Raw genomic sequence first — 22,921 nt, forward strand, 5'->3', positions numbered from 1 at the left:
GGTCTAACTTCTCCAAGTCAACTTCAAAAATCCTCGTATTTTAGGAATTCCCTCTTCACTTGGCCGTGCCAACACTTCCCGAGGTTTGGGGGACATTTTGAATTGTAATCAGGTTCTTCTGTGATTATGGTAGGATTCAGCATTGTCTTTTTTAGATGTCTTTCAGCTTCCATACTTTCGTTATTGTAGGCTTGTCTTCCATTTTCCGGATTCTGTGTGTTTCTATCTTTAAACCAAATCATGTTATTATTACTTCAGTGGGGTTTTTGGGAGGGAGCCAAAGGAAATGGATGTGTTTAATCCACCATATTCACATAGAAGTCCTGTGTCTGGCAACCTTAAAGTGATTCATCATTTTCACTTCTTATCAAATTCCTCTCTATGTAAATAAACTTTGGGTTGAGCCCAGATAGCCCTATTGGCATGGCCAGAAATAGATGAAATGATGAAGTTGTCTAAGATATGCAGTTTATATATATCTCTAGGATACATGTGCTTTTCATGCCTTATTTTATCATTAAGATTTCATGTACCTTGATGGGAAAGTTTATGTCTCATACGTTTTTACAATGCCTCTAATATCTTGTCTGTTTTCGTGATTTCCATTATTTTAAGCTCTTATGTATTAAGCCAGGCAAAAAATCCCAGGCATAAAGTCCCATAAGTTTTATAGAGAAATTGTGCTATACAGAGATTATTCTTTGTTTTGCATTTAGTTGAAGTTCTTTTTTTTCCACAAAAAATGTTATCTGCTTATGAAAATCAGAAGGATCTATTTTTAGCAGGCTCTTAAACCTGAACACATATAAAAACTAATAATCTTCTTTTTTATGTTATTTTAGAGTGAGGTAAAGCACTTTTGCTAATAAAAAACTGTCTCCTCTATTCTATTTTCTCACAAAGGTATAAAAGTAATGTTAAAAAATTGCAGAGCTTTCTAATTAGAAATTCTCAAAGTGGGGATAGACTCATGGAGTCCAGATCACTCTTATTATCTCATTTATATTTATTTATTGAGCAGCTACTAAATTTGAGGTTCTGTGTTACACACTCCAGAGGACTTTAAGGAGCAGAAGTTTCTATCAGGACCCAAATGGTTGCTTAGTGCTATATACCTTTATCCATACAGCAAGAATACTAAATGTATAGGCTAAGTCCCATATTCATTTTTAGGGACAACCCTGATAATTAGACTGAAAAGTTTTAAGGAGCTTGATACCATTTTTCTGAGGCTCAAAATCAAGATACTCTTGCTGCTAATTAAGTTTGTTTTGCTCCCATTTTATTACTGAGATTTTGACCTAAGCTCCAATGTAGGTCTTGGTAACTTTTCCAGAAACTGTATGATCAGTATCTTACTCCCCCCACCACCCATTACTCCCTATTGCCCTAAGGTATGAAAAATAATATTTAGGACTTGGAACTCTGAATCATAACAGGTTCCTTACATCCTGCTACAAAATTTTCTTGATATCAACTGCTTTCCTGAAATTTGGGAACTCTGAGTTTTGCTTCACATTTTTCTTTCACTTTGCTCTGACCCTGAACCGGAGCATTCACCTTCAGTTTATGACCCTACCCGTGCTAACCACTGCATGTTTCCTGCTATCTTATTCTTGAATCCTCTGTTCTTCTGAGGTCCTGCAGCTCGATCCATCCCCCAGCTTAATGGTTGTGACTCTTTCTGTATCATGGATTTTGTAATCATGTCTAGTCACTCCATGAGATAAAGCAATTGTTACTCTTTAGGGACTTATAATTAGCTTGAGTAGACAGAATATATGCATAATAAGTATGAACAACAAGATGAACTGGAATATTGTCATATCTTATCTAGAATTTCCAAAAATGTTTCACACAAAAACAAAATCACCTAATAATGTATTTTTCAGAACGTGCCCCTATCATTAAGTGACACATGAGAGCAACTACCAAAAATATATTGACAACCTTGGTCCAAAACCTAGTTCACTTCTTTGTCAATTCATGTCTTCAAATTTGTGAAGTTTTCAGCCATTGTTTTTTTGAATATTTTTTTCTGCCACTTTCTCTTTTTTCCTCCTGTAATCCCCATAATGGGTATGTTGGTCTGTTTGATGGTGTCCTTCAGGTCCCTTAATCTCTGTTCACTTTTCTTTATTCTTTTTTTTTTTTTTTTTACTGCTCCTAAGATCTGATAATTTCAGTTATCTAACTTTAAGTTTGATTCTTCTTCTGCCTGCTCATATCTGTTCTTAAACCTCTCTACTAGACTTTTCATTTCAGTTATTGTACTTTTTAGGTCTAGAATTTTTGTCTGGTTCCTTTTTATAATTTCTGCCTTTATGATAATCTCATTTTGTTCACATATTACTTTATTGATCTCCTTTAGTTATTGCTCCATGTTTTCCATGAGCTCTTTTTATTTTATTTTAAAAAATATATATTTTATTGATTTTTTACAGAGAGGAAGAGAGAGGGATAGAGAGTTAGAAACATTGATCAGCTGCCTCCTGTACATCCCCTACTGGGGATGTGCCCGCAACCAATGTACATGCCCTTGACCGGAATCGAACCTGGGACCTTTCAGTCCCCAGGCCGACGCTCTATCCACTGAGCCAAACTGGTTTCGGCTCCATGAGCTCTTAAAGACAATTATTTTAAAGTCTTTGAGTAAGTAATGCTGATATTTGGGCTTCCTGAGAATAATTTATGTCAATAAATTTTGTGCCTTTGAATGGGTCATACTTTCTTTTCTTGTATTTGTTGTTGTTGAAAACGGAACATTTAATGTTGTAATGTAGTTACTCTGGCAGTCAGAGTCTCCCTATTCTCAGAGTTTGCTTTTATTTATTTATTTAATTATTGAAAACTGGAGTAGTCCATTTGTTTAGTGACTTTTACAAACTATTTTACAAAGACTGTATTCCTTAGCCTATTGGTAATTAAAGTCTCTGTTCCTTTAGTTCATGTTCTAATATTTTGACAGAGATTTCCTTTAATGCTAAAAAATAAGAAAACAACAACAACACACAACTCTTCTGGGTTTTGTTGATTGATTCTGTGCTGGGGCACTGCAATACTTAGGCAGGCTTTCAGTGAGCCTATGGATCGGTCCAAACTGAAAGGTTGGAGTCTTTTTTGAGTATGCATCTTAACTTGGAAAAGTGGATGAATTTTACAATTTTTCCATATAAATGGTTCTTTTGAATATCTTAATTTTCAATAAATTTCCCCTTGCAATTCCTCTGGGCTTTAAGCTGACTATTGTATATCTACTGTATTCTTATTTTTTTCTTTATTGATTAAGGTATTACATATGTGTCCATATCGCCCCATTGCCCCCTAATCCCCCCACTAATGTATTCTTTTGTGCTAGGCATCTACATGTTGTCAGTTTGCTCTGCAGCATTCTCAAGGAATGGCTGCTGCCTTTTTTTTAAAAAACATAATTCTTTATTATTGAAAGTATTACATATGTCCCCCTACTTCAGCCCTCCCCTGCGACCCCCCCTCCCCTGCCCCAGGCCCTCACCACCCCATTGTCTATGTCCATGGGCCATGCATATATGCATACAAGGTCCTTGGTTGATTACCTCCCACCCACCCACCCTCTCCACCTTCCCTCTGAGATTCCAGTTACTGCTTTTGAAAACTGAGTTCTGAGCTAGGCAAAACAGAAATGAGTGCTTTGTGTCAGTCAGTCCTTCAGGTAGCCCTCAGACAGGTTAGAAAAATTCTATACAATAATTTGCAAGTAAGGTCTGCTCTACTCCCTCTGAAATCAGGAACCAGGGTCCTATCCTAGGAGCATAAGATGCTACCATGTCAAGACTGCCACCACACTAGGGAGGAGGTGGAGTGAAGGCAAATAAAAATGCCACAAAGCTCTCCTACTGTTTTAAAGTTGCCTTTTTATTGGTTCAGCATTTACTGGTTTGCTATAAAACTTTTACTGTTTTCTAGAATTCTGACAAGTTTGCTTTTGATGAGTTCTGCTTGACTTTTGATGTTCTTAAGGGGATTAGGGCTTGGAGCTGCCTATTCCACCACTTTGTTGATATCAATCTTCATTTCCTTAGAGTATTAATCTAAAATCAGCATTTATAGCCCTGGCCAGTGTCAGTTGGTTGGAGCATTGTCCAGGGCACCAGAAGGTCATGGATTCTCTTCCCAGTCAGGGCACATACCTGGGTTGCAGGTTTGATCCCCAGTCAGGGCACATGCGAGAGGCAACCGATCGATGTATGTCTCTCACTTCTCTCTCTCTCTCTCTCTCTCTCTCTCTCTCTCTCTCTCCTACTCTCTAAAATCAATGAAAAAAATCAGCATATCTAAGGAAAGACACCATACTGAACAGCTTTTCCCAAATCTCAAAAATCTTCCTTATAAAGGAAGAAAATGAGGACAAAGATGTTTCAGTTATGAGGATTGGCCACAGTGTAAATCATGATGAGTTGGGTGGTTTTTCTGAGCAGGATGCAAGGGTGATTTCTTTCCCAGATTCTTGTCCAGGTGGATTCGAAGAATGAAGCCATGGACAAAAGGTGGTATATGAAAAGGTGGAAATTTATTGGAAACAAGTACAGACTCCCATGTAGGGAGGGAGTCCCAAAGGGGGTAGCCCACTAAGCTCCTTTTCCTAAGGTTTATAAAGGCTGCAGTTCTTTGTTTCTTGGTGCTGCCTTCTAATTGGTAGAATATAAGCTTCAAAGCCCAAACCCCACGTGATGCTCCCCACTTTCTCTCCCCCGTCAGTGGGAGAATTCTATAAGTCCTGTGTGAAAGATGAAACAGAGGGTCAGAGACCAGGATACCAGGACACAGGCTTTATTGGAGAGAAGACCCTGCCGGGCTGCCTTCCAAAGGAGAAAGAGCACATGTGCAGGGGTGAACACGCCTTTTGAGGGGAGGAAAGGGAAGGGATGGGGCTTAGGGCACTCAGCACATGCTGATTGGTGATTTCATATAAGGCACATGATTAGGGACCTAGGGACTTAGGAATCGGGGGCTTAGGGTATTTGGCAGGTGCTGATTGGTGGTTCAATGTACAGTCCATATAAGGTGCCTGGTTAGGTGCTCAGGAATGTCTATGCTGCAGGTACAGGTTATGTCATACTCCGTCCATCAGTTGGGGGAAGGGAGGATCTATCACTGTGGAAATCTGTTTTCCTCTTTGTCCCATTTGTCAGCATTTCTCTATCCCCTGTGAAAGTTTGTTTCCTCTTTTTCCCCACACCCTGTGCCTTTTCCCTATCTTCTGTGAATGGATGTCTTTCTCTCCCCTTATCCTGTGGCAACTTTTGTTCTCTGTGAATGTCTGCCTTTCGGCAGCTCCAAGCCCCTGACAAACTATGCCTTCCTCCCCCATGAACTCCCTAATTCCTAAAACTACCTAAACCTGCCTATTTTACCCCTAGAAACACCTTTCAATGATACATACTCATGAATGATTGGGCAGCAGTGAGAAGAACAAGTAGGTTGAATTGAAGGATTTAGTGAGGTATTAAGTAGGGGGATGATGTAGATTGGAAGCCTTTTTACAAGTATGGTTATGGGGTAGAGGCTTGCCCAGCTTGTGTTTTAGGAATAAGAATCTGGAAATGTTGCACAAAATAGATATCATGATGCTCTGAAAGTAGAGGTGAGTCACACACAATCATGATATTCCACTCTATGTAATGTTCTACATAAGAGTCATGGTGGTTAAAAAAAAAAAAAAAGAATATGTCAATGTTACAGAAACATTCCCGGAAGAAGTAACAAATGCCTACAGCATGCACATTGGAATTTAGGTATGAATTATTAAAGATGATAAAGGAAGGTAGATGACTCTGCCTTTGAAGTGAATTGTTTTTAACCCAAACACACATGAAAACCTAATTCCAGTAATATTGCTGTCATTGTTCTATTTATATTAAATGACTTGAAGAATAAAGTAAGCCATCTTACACAACTAGCTTAATTTTCCAACAAATCCAATTGAGTCAAAGATTGTCATATATAGTCAAGTCATTACAAATGGAAATGTGAGCTGTATTGTTAAGACGGACTCCTTTATCTCATTTATTAGCAGCTTTCCAAAAGGGAAGCTAGAAATAGAAGTATGAAGGTTTGCTCATGTTTCTTTTGCTTGTGCAATCTAGTTCTCTCTGTCTGTTTTTGGTTACTGTCAGATTGATTCCAGAGAGGCAGCTTGCAGTTAGATTTATCATGTGTTTAGAGAAAAAAGCCTTTTTTGGATTACGGGGTATTGAAAGAATTATATTTTGTATTGAGCTTTTGATCTCAGATCAGTTAAACTCAGGAAGGATGTGTTGGAACTGCAATACATGGAAACATGTCCAGAAGTCATTTCGATGGGATTACTAAACTTTCCATCTTTGCTCTAGAGAAGATAAAAATGATGCATCTCTAATTTAATAAATATGTAGGGGAGCTGACATACCTGCTGGAGAAAGACACAAGCATTTCCATCTACATTGGCCACTTTAGAATGTTCAGATGGAAATTAACACACTTCAGTTATGGACTCTGCCATGGTTGAGACTTCTCAGTTGTCTCTTAAATAGAGTGATTATTCTGTTTCTATAGAAGGATGATGCACTGGTTTAATAAAAGATGGATGCGGAAGACATCAATAATACAATGACAGGAAACTTGGTACTTCCTTTAGTTACTTAGAGACAGTACATATATTTGGAACATGCTCAATGTCAGGCATTTTGATAGGTGCATCCAAACATACTTTTCTTATTTTAATCTCATAATATATCTGCAAGTATTATCATTACTAATTTTACACATGAAGAAATGTTCTCTATATCACATAATAAAGATAAGGTCAGAAATCTAAGTCCATGTCTATATTTTTCTATTGCCCGGCCAGCATGGCTCAGTGGTTGAGCATTGACCTATGAGTCAAGAGGTCATGGTTTGATTGCCGGTTTCAGGCTTGACCCCCAGTATGGGGCATGCAGGAGGCAGCCAATCAATGATTCTTTCTCATCATTAATGGTTCTATCTCTCTCTCCCTCTCCCTTCTCTCTGAAATCCATAAAAATGTATTTAAAAACATTCTCTATTAACAAGAAATGATAGAGCATGATGTGTGAGAGCATGGTCTCTACCAACTGCTAGCTGTGGGTCCCGAGGAAGAATTCCCTTTGCTTGAGGTAAAAAGAGCTGTGGCACTCAGCAGAATATTCAGGCTCAGTGTAAAGCCCCAGGTTACTGTTGTGAGCTCCCCAGATTCCATGGGAAATTGGAGTAAGAGGACTTAGGAAATTTTCCCACCTGACTCTATATTTCCATACATGTCAGGAAACAGTCAGTACCTGACAAAATGTATATTAAAAATACATACTAGTGATGATAGAGCTGGAGTTTCACTAACAAAAGCAGTTGGAGGCTACCCTGACATTTTTAAATTTGTAAACTAGGCCCCTGAATTTTTGTTCTTTTGGCTGCCTTGGAACCCCAAAGAAATTTTAGCTTAGAAGATACTTATTTATAAGTTATGTTTGATCTTTATTTCCCCTCCTTTCATTCTTTTCTCATTTCCTTCTCATAAGAAGTTCTGCCAGATTCAAAGCCAGAACCAATTGGATAAGACTACCATCCACAGGGATGGTCTTAAAAGAGATACTTCTGGGGCTTTGTTGAAGGGAGATATCTATTTAAAGCAATTATGAATTTATTTAAATTAGTTATAGTAGTTTCTTTAAAGTAATATTAAGTTACTTGAAAGAAAATATTTTCCCACAGATTATGAAAAAAATGGAACAGATTTATCAGGGGCTGGTGATCCATACTTGGATGATATAGATGTTAAGATGGATCTTGAGATAGAAGAAGGTTATGAAAAAATTTGTTTGGAATCAGAATGTAAGCAAAAACAATAAAGCTAAATTTTAGCATGTCAGTTTTATAGAGCAGTTTACATTAGATTTAGCAGAACACAGGAAATCAAGAAAATGTGTCATACTTATATCCAATTAAGGATGTTGAGTTATGCTACTAATGTATGCCTCTTTAGTTTTGTTTAACACTATGTGCCAAAATAAACTTTATTTCTTATAACTTAAAAATATGTGTATATATGTATACATATACACAAATACATAAATATATATATATTTATTATATACAGTTAATTCCATTGCTTTGTCTGCAATAAACATAATTTTGAAGTACATGAAATATTGAAAGTAAAAAATGTATATCCTAAGATTTATTCAAGATGCAGGAAGAACATTGTCAGAGGAAGGGTAAAAATTTAAATCATGTTCAAGGAGGCAACAAGCTTAAACCCAAGAAAATGGTGTTGATGGTCAAGTTTTAAAAGTTAGGTGTGAGTGAAAAAAGAAGCATTAGAAGCTATGGAAAATCAAGAGTAAGACAGTGACAGAGGAATTAATCAGGATAAGTTGAAGTTTTGGGATTGAGAGTGCTGAGTTTTAATTATTACATAACATTTGGTGTGCCATGGAGATGATTATTCAAAGGAATCCTACAATGGACACATGTAATACCTTAATCAATAATAAAAAAAATCAATTAAAAAAAAAAGGAATCCTACAAGATGAGGCATTTACTTTTTTGTTGTGTCAAATAGACTGAGTATAGTCTTCTCATGGGTGAATTCTACCTATGACTTCTTGGACCTTTTATTGTTATTGTTTTAACCTTGAAGAATATTTGACCTGAGCATAAATAAAATATATTGATAACTATTTTTTTTCTCTGAAGGAAATATGTGTGAATGGACTAAAAAGGTGTGCAGTCATAATTTGATATGTAATCTTAGAAAACCATAATGTCTTATTTCTCTTACCTCTAAAAATGAAGTCAAAGGGAGATACAGGGCCATTTTCTCCTCTGGGGTGGAAGGTGCTACAGAAATGCAGAGCATCAGCCTATTTACTCCACAGCCCGAACTATGCTGCCCTCAGGATGCAGGAGGGAAAACTGAAGTTGGAGCTTATTGCAGCTGGCCTCCTCTAATCCAGAAATAACTCCAGAGCAATTTAAATAGCCTCAATAACCTGAATAAGAAAGAGACATATGATAGACCCAAATATCAACCAATCTATCTATGTAAAGCCTAAGTGACTGGACGATCGGAACGACTGGTCACTATGATGCGCACTGACCACCAGGGGGCAGATGCTCAATGCAGGAGCTGCCCCCTGGTAGTCAGTGCACTCCCACAGACAACCTCCTGTGGTCCCTCCCCCCGGCTGGAAGGCCCCAATCGCCCAATCAGGGCTGGCCCCTGGGCTGGGACCGGGAACCAGGTGTGGGTGGTGGTAGATGCGGCCCCTTTCCCAGGGGAGGTGAGGGCTAGCTCCCTCCTTGGGGCTGGCGGCTAACCTCCCGTGCCTTGTCCCTCCCCACAACAGCAGGCCCTGATCAGCCCGCCACCCACCTGCCACAGTGGAAGGTGGAGGGGGGAGGGGGGGAACTGTGCAGTGGCTGGGGGTCGATGATGACAGAAGCAGCATCCGGTGTCCATTCCTTCCACACCTAGCCCAGTGACCGATGCCTCCTCTCCAGCCCAGCACTGATCGTGCTGGCCCTGATGGGCCCTGATCACCGGCCAGGTCTAGGGATCCCACCTGTACACGATTTGGTGCACCGGGCCTCTAGGGCAATAATAACAAGGAGAACAGAAAACTACCAACTTTTGCATGGACAGATGTACTTTCTTATCTCCTTTCCTGTGGAAAAATAAGGTCAAAATGATGGTTTACTGAGCTAAAGAAGAGCCTGACTCATGGGTCATGGCCATGATCCATTGCTGACCTGCAGCTCTTCCTTCAAGCATGACTCAGTCCAGTTCAGCACTAATTCATGCAGCAGTCACATTTGTAACTGTAGTACAGAAGGAGGGGGAAAGGGCATGGTGTCTCCAGGAAATATCAGATGATTTGAGTTGCAAGCAATTCCTGTTATCTATTTCAGAGAAAAGCAGTAACCACAGACATTAAATATAAAAATTTATTTACAATTTCAGATTGCTAGTCAGGAAATGGAGAATGTTCCTGCCTAGCCATATCTGCATAATATAAGGAGATATGTAAACTGTGTAATACCTAGTCTATTACTCTGAATTTACAATAAATGTCTTTTTTAAGACATCAAGCCCTAGCTGGTTTGGCTCATTGGATAGAGCATCGGCCTGCAGACCAAAGGGTTCCGTGTTTGATTCTGGTCAAGGGCATGTACCTTGGTTGCAGGCTCCTCTCCAGCCTGGGTCCTGGTCAGGGCTTGTGAAGGAAGCAACCAATCAATGTCTTTCTCTCACATTGATGTTTTCTCTGTCTTTCCCTCTCTCTTAAAAAAAAAATCAATGGAAAAATATCTTCAGGTGACAATTAATAAATAAATAAATAAATAAATAAATAAATAAATAAATAAATAAAATAAAGAAGCATCAAGGTCTTCCCCCACCCCCCTTACTCGTCTGGTGTATATATGCATATGAAATGTTGCTCCAAATAGAATTGCTTCTTAAATAACAAGATCTGGGAAATAGTCACAATTACTCTGTGTCTCCATTACAATATCAAGGCCCAGATTATTCCAACTCTAGGACATCTCATCCTCAGCTTGCCCATCTGATGTTACAGCATGAGGAGCTTGCACTACTTCAAACCCTTTCATCTAGAATGCTTCATTGAGGGCCTTTTATGAGGAAATATATATTTTTCTTTCTTAAGGCCACTTAGCAATGATCACTTAGTGTATAAACAAATATTTCTGTGTATCTGTTACAAATGCACAAACCTATTCCAGAAGATATTAAAGGAAACTTGTGGCATATGTGTGTGCTGTGTGACTATAAAACATCTCTAAAAGAGGAGTTGTCAGTTTCTGTATCTTGGGGAATTGTCAAATAACTCTTCCCTTCCTCCCTTATCTGAGCTCACTGCCGTTTTCTTGCCCTGCTTTCCAAGAATCTCAAGATTGTGTGTATTTCACACAAAGCTGAGTATTGACCTAAAGACTGGACAAGAGAGATGTTGGCAGTTTTCTAATCGTTGTTGCTAAGAAAACACAATAATATGGCTGTTCATAGAATCACAGTCAAAAGCAATTCCCACTTTGCCACTTATAATAGCATGGCCTTTGGAAAACTATTTGACTTTTCTAAATGCCAGTTTTCTTGTCTGTAAAATCCCATATAATAAAAGCCTAATATGCTAAGTGTGCCATTGTCTGGTCGTCTGATCAACCAATCAAAGCATAATATGCTAATGATATGCTAAGGCCACTCAACTGCTTGCTATGAAGTGCACTGACCACCAGGGGACAGATGCTCCGACCGGTAGGTTAGATTGCTGCTGGGGTCCGGCCCATTGGGACTGAGCGAGATGGGCTGGACACACCCTGGAGCCCTCCTGCGGTCCCTCCTTGGCTGGCCAACCTCCTGCATCCCTCCCTGGCCCCTCTCGCAATCTGGGACCCCTTGGGGGATGTTGAAGAGCCGGTTTCAGCCCAATCCCACAGGCCAGGCCGAGTGACCCCACTGGTGCACAAATTCATGCACGGGGCCTCTAGTAGAAAAATAACAGCATATAGACCTTAAAGTTGCTGTGAAGGTTAAATGAAATAATGTACACCAAACACATTGTGTATTATTTCATTTAATTTTAATATTACTATGCTACCTGAAACTATTACTATAATTTCTCATTCTATACATGAGGAAACTGAGTCACAGAGAAATAATTAAACTTAAAATTAATTAAAATTCTCAAGGCCATGTTGTTAAAAGTAGAAGACATGATATTCAGACCTACTCTGCCTGACTTCAGGGCCTGAACTCTTCATCACTGCATGATACTCCTTTCTAACTGTTTTAGTCTGAGAAAGGATTTAAGTCCCTGTCAGAATTCTGTTGCATAATCTTTGTATTTGCAATATATATAATTTGGCCTAACATAATTGTATAGCAACCTGATTCCAGTGTTTACACTACAGGTTCAGCCATTTCTAAAGAAAACTTTGATTATTTTAAAATCAGACCTAAAAATCTTCACACGTGTCGCTACAGTTCCACAGCTAACAGCTAAATCCCAAAAGACAGTAGCAGTGAAGGCCCTGGAGCTCAGGATAGGCAGAGCCAATCAGAAAATGGGTTTCTCTCCGAGTGTGCTCTAGTGACACCCACGTTCACAAATAGTAATCTAGCTGCTACCAAATTGAATTTGCTAAGGGAGTTAGTTACACCTTTCCTCAAGCCAGCACCAGAAAATCCAAACCAAAAATAAAATTAGCCCTATAGGAACTGGCGGCTTGGTAGCTTAGTCCAGTGGCTCTCAACTTTTTTGGCCTCAGGACCCCTTTATGTTCTTAAAAAGTATTGAAGGCTCTTTAGTAGCATAAGGCATTAGAATACATAAATAATGATTTAAATTTGTAAGCTATATGAAGGTCAAGGACCTTTGTCACCACTGATTTTAGAGCCTCATCTGACTGGTTCCATAAGCCATTGAACAGAGAGTGGTTGTGGGATTCACATACATACCCGTTTCCGGCATCCAGCCTCAACAAATCCATCAGGCATCCAGTGTGTAAACAAGCCTGTGGGAGCCCAGCTGGCTTTCTCTTCTGGAAGCTCCCAGAAAGTCCAAATCTCCCTCCCTTTTCCTTCTCACTATTTGAAGTATGTGGACTGTGACGATTCGGAGACTAGTGTACTCTAAGTTCCAAATCTTAGTCCCTTACAGGCTGTGTACTTTGGCAGGCTGCTTGAGCACATAGCCTGGCTTTCCACCAGTGTGAAAGTCCCACAGATTCTGCAGCTCGTTCTTTCTTGCTTCCCATCATGTTCCTTATGGTTCCCATGGCTACGTTGTTGGAGCTCAAAGGAGGTCAGACTGGCCCTGAACAGTTTCCCATTCACCTCCCCTCAGAGGGCCACCTGCTTTCTCCCACTCATCCTCTGCCCAAGGAGTACCTTAATTGCCTGTCATTTCTCGTGGCCCTGCTATTTTGTGTAGTTCATTCAAGTCTCTGTTAGTAGTATTCAGCTGGCTCTGAATACTTTGGCACATAATAAAACTTGTGAGGAAAACAAACCTGATACCAATGTTATCAGTATTGTAGGATTTTATAATTTCCTTAAAAATCATTTTTGATGTTATGCCCAAATTCTTAAAATTTAATATGCTCATCTCATACATCTTGCAAATTGTTTGGTTCTTTTAGAACACCATGATATAAATTATAATTTGAGATGTCAGTTATGATGTCTTCATAAAAATAATAAAATAACATACGTATAATTATTTTTAGTTTACAAAGTGCTCTTGTAGACATTATTTAATTTCTAAGAAATGCTTTTTCAGGTAGTTGCTATAATCCCTATTCTACAGATAAGGGAGAAAAATTGTAGCTAAGAAAGGTTATGCACTTTGCTCAAGTAATTAGCAAAGTTGTTGCCCCATTATAGGTTTTCAGATTAAAAACCCAGAGCCTTTTCTGTCATATTGGTGTTCTGTAAATTTTAGTATTTTCATATAATTTTCATGTATCTACCATAGCCATAAACCTGAGATTGCTTGAAATTTTTAACTAATTTTGTTCCTTAAATAAGCATATATTGAAAAGCTTTATATTACTATAGTTTAAATAAAAAACCTTATCATTTGCTGTTCAATAAAAGAAACCATAAAAATAAATATAATAAAGATAAAAAGTTATTAAATTTGAGTTGGAGCCTAATTGCCTACTCAAATATTGAGGTGCATATCACTGTTGTTAAAAAAAAAGGAAAATAGCAAGAGATTAAGGAGATTAAAGTCACACAAATATCAAACAGGGACTTGGTATTTGAGGATAATTCCTCTCTTGTCAGAAAAACAGTTTAGTGGGTACTCACAATATAAGAGGCATCATACTGGTGCGTAATATATATTATTTTCACCTTGCACCAATGCTGCAGAATCAGAACACTAACACTATTTTAAAAATGAGGAAATTTTGATTATAGAAAAGTAGTAATAATGAAAAATACCAGCATTCAAATGGAGGCCTTTCAGACTTCAAAGCTGATCCCCTTTAACTACAGTATATAGAGGTTTTGAAATAAATCTCTATTAATCTTTATCTTGACTTAATGAAACACAAAGAGCAGATTATTTACTCTTGAACTCATGTTTGTCCTTTACATACTTCACTGACTGATAAACACACACACACACACACACACACACACACACACACACACACACAATGATACACACATATTAAGGATATAAATTGTAATAATATTGTGCTTTAAAAATATAAAACTACTTATTCTTCTCAGTTATTTATCAACAGATATTTTAGGATCACAATAAAATTAAAATCTCCTGCCAGATGCACTAAGTCACACATTGGGTCTCTTTTGGGGATCTGCACTCTCAAACAATTTTAATGGATTTTGATTGAACACTTGTTTTATGGAAGACTTGGAGCTCAGTAATGCCAGGGGTTAAAAATGATCCAAGACAGTGTTTCTAAAACCTAATGTGCAAGTCTGATTCAATAGATCTGAGAGAAGATCTGAGATTCTCGTATCTACCAAGCTCATAGGTGTGGTTTGGTCCTCAACCTATGTGGTTTTGGTTGAGGATCAAGGAACAAGGGTCTAGAGGACATGTCTATCAAAGTGTGGTTCATAGACCAGGCATAGGCAGTGAATTATTGATTACTGGTCTATACTGGGTTAAGTACAGAAATTGAAAGTAAGCATTTAGAGTCTTTTATAGGATTTTGACAGAGTAACTTTATATTTTTTTGAATATAATAATAATAAAATGGGGCTTGCATTTTGTATGTCTTTGTTTTTTATTTTTCTAAGAACTTATTTTTATTATATCTTACAAAAAATATTGGTCTTTGAAAGATTAAATATATATAAATGGTCTTTTATCACAAACTAGTGCCCCGGTGCACGAAATTCATGCACATTAAAAGGGGATTAATTAGAGGAAATAATTTAATATTGCTATTTGCCCTTTCTCTATAATAGAAGTGTCAGAGATGAAAGAAAATTTGTAAAATGTATATGAAAACCTTCCTCCTGTCAGAATCTGGGGTGCACCCTGGGACCCAGAGTCAAGTTCCTGCCCACCCACATGTGCCTCAAAATCGTGTGAGACCCAGATCCGGCCGGCCCCCACCCCCATTGGGCTAGATCCAAACCTGGCCAGTCCCACCCTTTTCAAGCCCTGCCAGGCAGGGGACATAGCCTCAGGTCCCCTGGCCTGGTGCCAGGTTGGGGGGCGTGGCCTGAGGTCCCCCAGCCCATAATGGGGGGGGCATGCCTTGAGGTCCCCCGTCAAACCCTGCCAGGTGAGGGGCATGGCCTCAAGTCCCCTGGCCTGGTGCCAGGGTGGGGGGCATGGCCTGAGGTCCCCTGTCAAGCCCTACGGGGGCGGGGGAGGGCGTAGCCTCAGGTACCTGCTGATTGCTCATTAAGGCTCCTTATGGGAACTTGGCTTCAGCTGTGGGTGCAGCCATCTTTGTGACGGAGTGATGGTCAATTAGCATATTCCCTCTTTATTAGATTGGACAGTGGTCGGCAAACCACGGCTCGTGAGCCACATGTGGCTCGCGAGCCGTGGTTTGCCGCTCTGTTGACTAATGAGTTTGCTGACCAGTGGACTCGACTAAATGTTACCATGTAGTTGGAAGCTGTGAGGATTAGGCAATTGTGGGATATTGTGTGCAAAGAGATAAAGGGTAGTTTATGACAGTGGTCGGCAAACTCATTAGTCAACAGAGCGGCAAACCGTGTCTCGCGAGCTGCACGTGGCTCGCAAGCTGTGGTTTGCTGACCACTGAGATAGGATATCTTTAGAAGCAGTGGTCTAGAAATATGTCCCTGGCTCTTGAAACTGACAATAAAATTGTAGAAATATGACAAGCAACCAGAAACATCAGACAGAATCTTATGGAGACCATACAAGAAATGAAGAGTCTTGAGGGTTCAGAGAAGTGAAAGGAAATAGAAGGATGTAGTATTTATGCAACACCCAATTATATGCTACACACAGTGCTAAGTCCTTAATGTTTAGCCCACAAAAAGCCCATTTTTAAAATGAAGAAATAGAAGATCAAGGAGATTAAATAGCTAACTCAAGAACAAGAGAGGGAGGATTAAAACCTAGTATATGTATAGTTTTAACATATACCTGTGAATTCTGAATTCTTACATTTTTTAACACCCTCCTACATTCTGCTGTGATTCCCACACCATGAACCTCACCTTCCCAAGGTAAAACCCAGACACTTCATTTCCAGCCTTCATTGCAGTGAGGGTGCAGGCATGTGATTTAGGTTTTCTGTTATGAAGATTGGAGAGGTCAGCAACCAGAGACATGGACACAAGACTCAGGATAGTACAGAAGACACTGTTGGTTTCTATTTGAGGTTGAATTTGTCTTGAATTATGTTCTCCTCACCTTCTCCAAATTCATATGTTTAAATTCTAACCTCCAGCATCTCAGAATATCTTATTTGGAAACAGGGTCATTGCAAATGTAATTAATATGAGGTCATACTGGATTAGTGTGGGCCACTAAACCAACATGACCGAGGTCCTTATAAGAAGGAGAAATTTTGACATGGACACATACACAAGGAGAATGCCATGGGAAAATGAAGACAAAGATCAAGGTAAGCAGTATAAGCCAAGGAACATCAAGGATAACAAACCACCAGAAGCTAGGAAAGAGGCTTGGGACAGATCTTCCTTTCTTCACTGCTCCCAGGAGGAACTGACCCTGATGACAGATTAATCTCACACTTCTAGCTTCCAGAGCTGAAAGACAATAAATATCTGTTGTTTAACCAAATGTTGTTAATGTTTTCTAGAAGAAATATTTGAGCCATCAAAATGAAAGATTTCACTGGGTGTGAATTAAAAAAAAAAATTCACCCAGGAATGTCATAGTAAAATGGTAGAACATTGAAGATTATGAGAAAGATTGTTGAAATAATCACAAAAGAAAAATAACACAAGAGAGCTTGTGAGTTTAATCCTGGGGTGATTCTCCAGGGCCTGAGAAAACAGCGGAGACCAAAGAAAGGGGCACCTACTTTCAGAATGTGGGCAAAGCCTCCATCTCCACTTCACTCTGGTGAGATTCAGGCAATGCGGTGGCTGGGGAAGCTCTTGTCTAGCCATAGAAACCAAGTGTAGGAGTGTGTGTGTCTGTGTGTGTGTGTGTGTGTGTGTGTGTGTGTGTGTCTGTGAAAGGAGACTCTTCTCCTTTTCTTATTTGTTTCTACTCTCCCGGGAAAGAATAGAGCTCAATATATCAGTATATATTCAATTCAGTCTAATCTATAATGAATAGCTTATCTAAGTTAGTCCCTACTGTAGATCCTTAAGTGCAAAGCTAAATAAGACATCGTTTCTTCCACCATTTATGGATAATTTTCACTCTGTCATGCTATTTATTACAATTGTGTGAACAAAATACAATTTTTGCAGGCAATCTCTTTAGATTAAGTTCCCCATTCATGCATTTCTAGGATTTAAGGATATTTGTTGAAACATTTCTTGATTGTAGACATTTATTCTGGAACTTTGCTAAATTACTTTACTCCATATTAGTAAGTTATTTGGTTTAAAAAGGACATAGATAAAGTGGATCCACATGATTCTTATTTAGGTATCAATATCATTGCTGTATATTTTTTGTAATACTCTAAGGAGGCAGATAAAGTATTATCTATAAATTGAATATGCTTGAGTTTCATGTAAAACTTAAATATTGAGGCATTACTGAGTTTACTTTGTGTACAAACCATGTGATTCCAAATTAAGTTAAAACCACTCTAGAGGAAGTCAAATGTTTGTTCTCTTCAATAATACATTGGTACTAAAAAGAGAAGTGATGATGATAATCTCATAAAGATTTTATTTAAAATATCTACATAGATTACTGCTCACACTTTTCCTTGCTATAATTTGTTTTTATGCATTACTAGAGGCCCGGTGCATGAAATTCGTGTACGGGTGAGGTCCATAGGCCTGGCTGGTAATTGAAGCCTGAGCATCTGGCATGGAAGGGCAGGTCCCAGCTGACCTCTGGGCCCTGGGAAGCACCTGGGCCCCCGGGCTCCTGAGCGCCCCCCGAGTCCTCATGCAGAGATGAGATGAGTGTGGCCAGATGCTGCAGGTTGGGGTGCAGTGTGGGCCTCTGGGCCGCCCAGTGGCGCTGCATGGAAGCCGGGCAGGCAGCGTGCTCTCTCCCAGCTGGCTTCACAGATGGGCTCCTGCGGTGCCAGCGGCTGTGGCCGGGATCACCCAGAAGAGGCCGTGTGGGTGAGAGTGGGCTCCTTGTGGATGTGTGGCACCTGAGCGTGGGGAGGCTTCCCCAGTGCACGGGCCCTGGTGTCCCAGGGGAGGGTAGCAGGGGGAGTGAGAGCGAGCTCGGCAGACATCCTGCATTCTTACTGCACCTCTTCCGTCCCCATCACCCCTGCCCCCAGGTAGCTGGTGAGAGGTTGCAGCGCATCGCCAACACCTGCCATGGTGCATGGCTCCCCCTGGTGGTCAGTGCACGTCATAGCAAGCAGTTGAACTCCGGGTCTCCCGGTTGAACGACTGCCCGAGGGGACAATTTGCATTTTAGGCTTTTATTATATAGAATTTTATTATATCTATTTCAGTGGGAAGTTTGCCTCAAGTACCAGTAATTGACTAATCAATACCTTATATATCAAAGAAAGGGTTACTAAAGAGGAAAACATTTTTTATTCTTGAATGCCTTTGCTGTTATTGTTGTTGGCAATATATTTCTACCTTATTGATTAAGGTATTCCATGTGTATCCTTACCCCCCCACTCCCTCCCCACACTCATGCCCTCACCCACCTAGTGTCTGTGTCCATTAGTTATGCTTATATGCATGCATACAAGTCCTTTGGTTGATCTCTTCCTCTTACCTCCACCCATCCCTGCCTTCCCTCTGAGGTTTGACAGTCTGATCCATGCTTCTCTGTCTCTGGATCTGTTTTTGTTCATCAGCTTATATTGTTCATTATATTCCACGAATGAGTGAGATCATGTGATACTTATCTTTCTCCAACTGACTTATTTCGCTTAGCATAACATTTTTATTGAAACACTTCAACTGGCAATATAGATCATTCATGATTCTGTGCACAGTTGACATCTAGAAGGTGGTCTTTTCTAGATATCTTATTGTTTTCTGTTTGCTTGGTTACACGTTTTACTTTCCCATAGACAGTGTACTCCTTGAACGTAGGACTGTGCCTTATCCGGCTTGAAATCATGCCTTGAAGAATAAAAGAAGCTTACTAATCGACCAGAAAACATTTGTTGAGTGTTGAATGAAAATTTAGCTTAGCCATTTAGAGGATGAAGGGGGATAATGACATATTTGTCGAAAGAAACAGGCTTTTTTCCATAAGGATATCCTTTGCATTCTCAATTATAGTTTTCTTTTTTTCCTAGGTTACCCTAAGAAATGTTAACTTCTGAAGTAGTAGCCAACAGAGCAGGATCCTGCTGATGTTTCTTGCCTCTGTCAAAAAGGTAATTTCTCATTTCCCTTCCATCTAGTAATTACTAATGACAATTATGAGCTTGCAGCTGGCCCAGCCCTTCCACTGAGATGACTTTCTTTTTTCCTTCAGGAAACTTTTATCTCCTTTGGCATCAGTCCAGATATAAATGTTGTCAGTTTCATGATCTGAAATAAAGAGTGAGCATTTTGTTTAGCAGAATCAGAGCTGGTAGAAGGACAAAATTTTATAGTGCTATGAAATTCATGACACAGTGATGGCTAATATAAATGAAGGCTGACATAGTTATGTGTGTTTCAATATTATGTACGCCTTATGCACAACATATGCTTTATGGATAGCTCCCATTAATCCGAAACTGGGCTATTAAAGGAAGATTTATACTATAGTAATATAATTTTTTTTATTTCCTCTAAACTGAATTCTTTTTTTTTTTTTATGTGCCTCAGGCATGAAACAGCTCTGGCCACCGACACAGGCATCAAGCTAGGATGAACTAAGGACTGTACATCTGCTTTGCCCCTGATGATATAAGAGCAACATCACCAATCAGATGTCTCCTTGCCCATTGCCAGGGGGTTAAACTGAATTCTTGAAGTTCCAAAACACTGTCAGAGTTCATGGCTAACAGGTTTTGACAAAGGCTGAATTAATGTTCCTGCAGTGAGGCATTTCCCAGAGAACAGTATGTTGAGACATCAGAGAAGTTATTGAGAAGAAAAATAAAGTAAAATCTTGGTAGTACTTTTGACCAACAGTAAGCCTGGATTGACATTCTACATTAGCAAAGTCAACTTTTTGAAAAGAGTGCAAATGTACGTATATGTATCATATCTCAGATTCTGATTATTTTGAATCATTAGGAGGTATAAATATTTAATAAATATGTTTAGTGTTTCCTAGTAAATCTCAGCGGTTTTCATACCTGCCTTTGACTGCCATTTAAAAATAAAAGGAATAACTTTTCTTATAAACTGGTTGGCCTGAGTACTTTATGTAACACTTGTTTCATATCATAATGACACTAAGCATTATAACGTATTTGTGTCAAACCTAATCATTCTGATTTTTGTGTGTCTTCTACTGATCATATTTTTCAGGAATGTAAGTAGATATTATAATAGTTTATTATAAGTGTGTTACAATTTTTGCCTTTAATATGCCTGACCTGTGTGATCCTTAAACAATACTCTGAGGCAGTAATGTACCCATTTTATAGAGGAGATGGAGGATTAACGAGGAGAAGCGACTTTTTGAGGTCAGCATATTTGGTGAACGGAGGAGCTTGTGCCAGAACTCAGAACTCCTTTCCTGCAGAAACAGTCCCCTTTGTTCTGCTATACACAGATTCCAGTTAATATATTTTAAAATAATTATGGAAGAGATGTTACAGACCCTTCACATAGAACCTGGCCAATGTTCATTTTGAGGAAAGTGAACTAATATAGCATTAGTCTTAATTGCATTCTCCATTTGAGGACTGTAATCATGGAAAGAAATTAAAAGATTGAGTTCAGATTGATTTTCTTGTCTTTGTAACAACCACTGCAGCTTCAAGGAGCCCACGGGAAGGCTTTTTATCAGAGATTGTCTCGATTCCTCCATGTTGGAGCATCAAAGACAACCTCCTCACTCAGTACAATATTAATCATATTGAACTCAGCCCTTTCTCTACGGGTGTTCCTACACAGTATAAACAGAGTGTCAGGGCAAATAATAAATGCTCACATGTGGCATAACGCAAATTATTAATGACAGAGATTGGATTGATAGTTTCTAAGCACTAACATGTTCTAGGCCTTATGATGAATGCTTAGTTTATATAAACCGTTTAAATGAATGTTTATAGCAACCCTACATCTATACTAGGGGTGTGGAAACAGTCTTGGTGGAGTTAAGAAATTTGCCCCAATTCATAGAAGTTTTAGGTGAGTGAGTTAGGATTTGAACCCAGGTCTTTCTGATTTCAAATCTCCTTGTACTCCAAGGCACTACTTTTCTCTTGGAGCCTCAGAAATAGGGAGGGACAGATGGGGGACTCCTGATGGAGGGATGGTAAATGAGTGGAAAGAATAGAATTTGGTAGGAAAGGAGAGGGGCTATGGCCGGTGGGAATTATACGAGAACAAAAATCAAGAGGATATGGCTTCTGGTCCAGGTTCTGGCATAAATGAGCAGGACTTTGGTGATGTCACATAACTATGCTATCATTATTGTTTTGTCTGTAAAATGTGGGAGTTGGGTTTGATGAATAGTTTTCTGCACAGGTTCCATGAGTTCCAGAGGTTCAGAGACATGTGGTTTCTATGGAGGCACGACCATCACCACCACCACAATAAAAAACTGAGTCACCTGTGCATTACAAAATAATACATTACTCTACAAAATACATTTTTGTACTAGTTTAACAAATTTTTACTGGGCACTTGCTATGTGCCATGAATTTACTAGGTACGCAGTAAATTGGGTACACAGCTGTGGGGGAAAACACAATTTACATCCCTCAAAGAGAGCGCTCTTTCAAGGCACAAACAGACTGTAAAACAATGATCACATTAAAAATATGTAACTACAAACTGTGATAAGTACTAGTATTAAAAGTTCAGGATGCCCTTGATGGTTTGGCTTAGTGGATAGAGCACTGGCTCATGGACTTAAGGGTCCTGAGGGCATGTAGCTTGGTTGCAGGCTTGATCCCCAGCCCCGGTCAGCACATGCTGGAGGCAACAAATTGATGACTCTCTCACATCAATGATGTTTCTCTCTCTCTGTCTCTCCCTCTCTCTTCTGCTCTCTCTAAAACTCAGTGGAAAAATATCCTCAGGTGATGATTAACAACAACAACAACAACAAAGTAAAAGTTGAGGATACTCTGAGAAACCATAATCCATGATCTAATTGCAATTAATATGGATGTGAAATTTTTTATTATTATTAAGTAACACTTAATCCAAGACCTGAAAGATGACCAGGAAGTAGGCAGGAGAAGAAAGAGAATATTCTAGGCAGGCAAATGTATGCAAATCCACAAGGTGAAAAATAACTTTGCCTGTCAGAGAAACAAGTACTAGAGAAACTAGATCTACTTGACATACCTGCCAGATTCATTTGGACCTATCTGTTCTCCTCCCTACTCAGTCTTGGTGGCTGCCATGTTGGAGACCCAGAGCATGTCCTGACACCACCGCTGGCTTGTCCTCCCCAGGGTCAGGCCAAGCTTTGGCAAAGCTTCCATCATGATTAACACAGCAGGTTGTATGAGGAAGTGTTTAAAATGTCAAGGAGAGGGAAAAAGGAACCAAGATGGCAGCATAGGTAAACGCCTGTTCTTGCTGCCTCTCACAACCACATAAAAATTACAACTAAAATACAAAACAACTATC

The 22,921-nt window shown here is 39.4% G+C and overlaps 1 pseudogene; it reads right to left on the minus strand.

Annotated features, from left to right (window-relative positions):
- Positions 1-19,974: 19,974 nt before the first annotated feature.
- Positions 19,975-20,118, minus strand: LOC129150418 (small nucleolar RNA SNORA48; annotated as a pseudogene).
- Positions 20,119-22,921: the final 2,803 nt, after the last annotated feature.

Source organism: Eptesicus fuscus, chromosome 9, assembly GCF_027574615.1.
Source record: "Eptesicus fuscus isolate TK198812 chromosome 9, DD_ASM_mEF_20220401, whole genome shotgun sequence".
In the NCBI taxonomy this organism is placed as follows: Eukaryota; Metazoa; Chordata; class Mammalia; order Chiroptera; family Vespertilionidae; genus Eptesicus; species Eptesicus fuscus.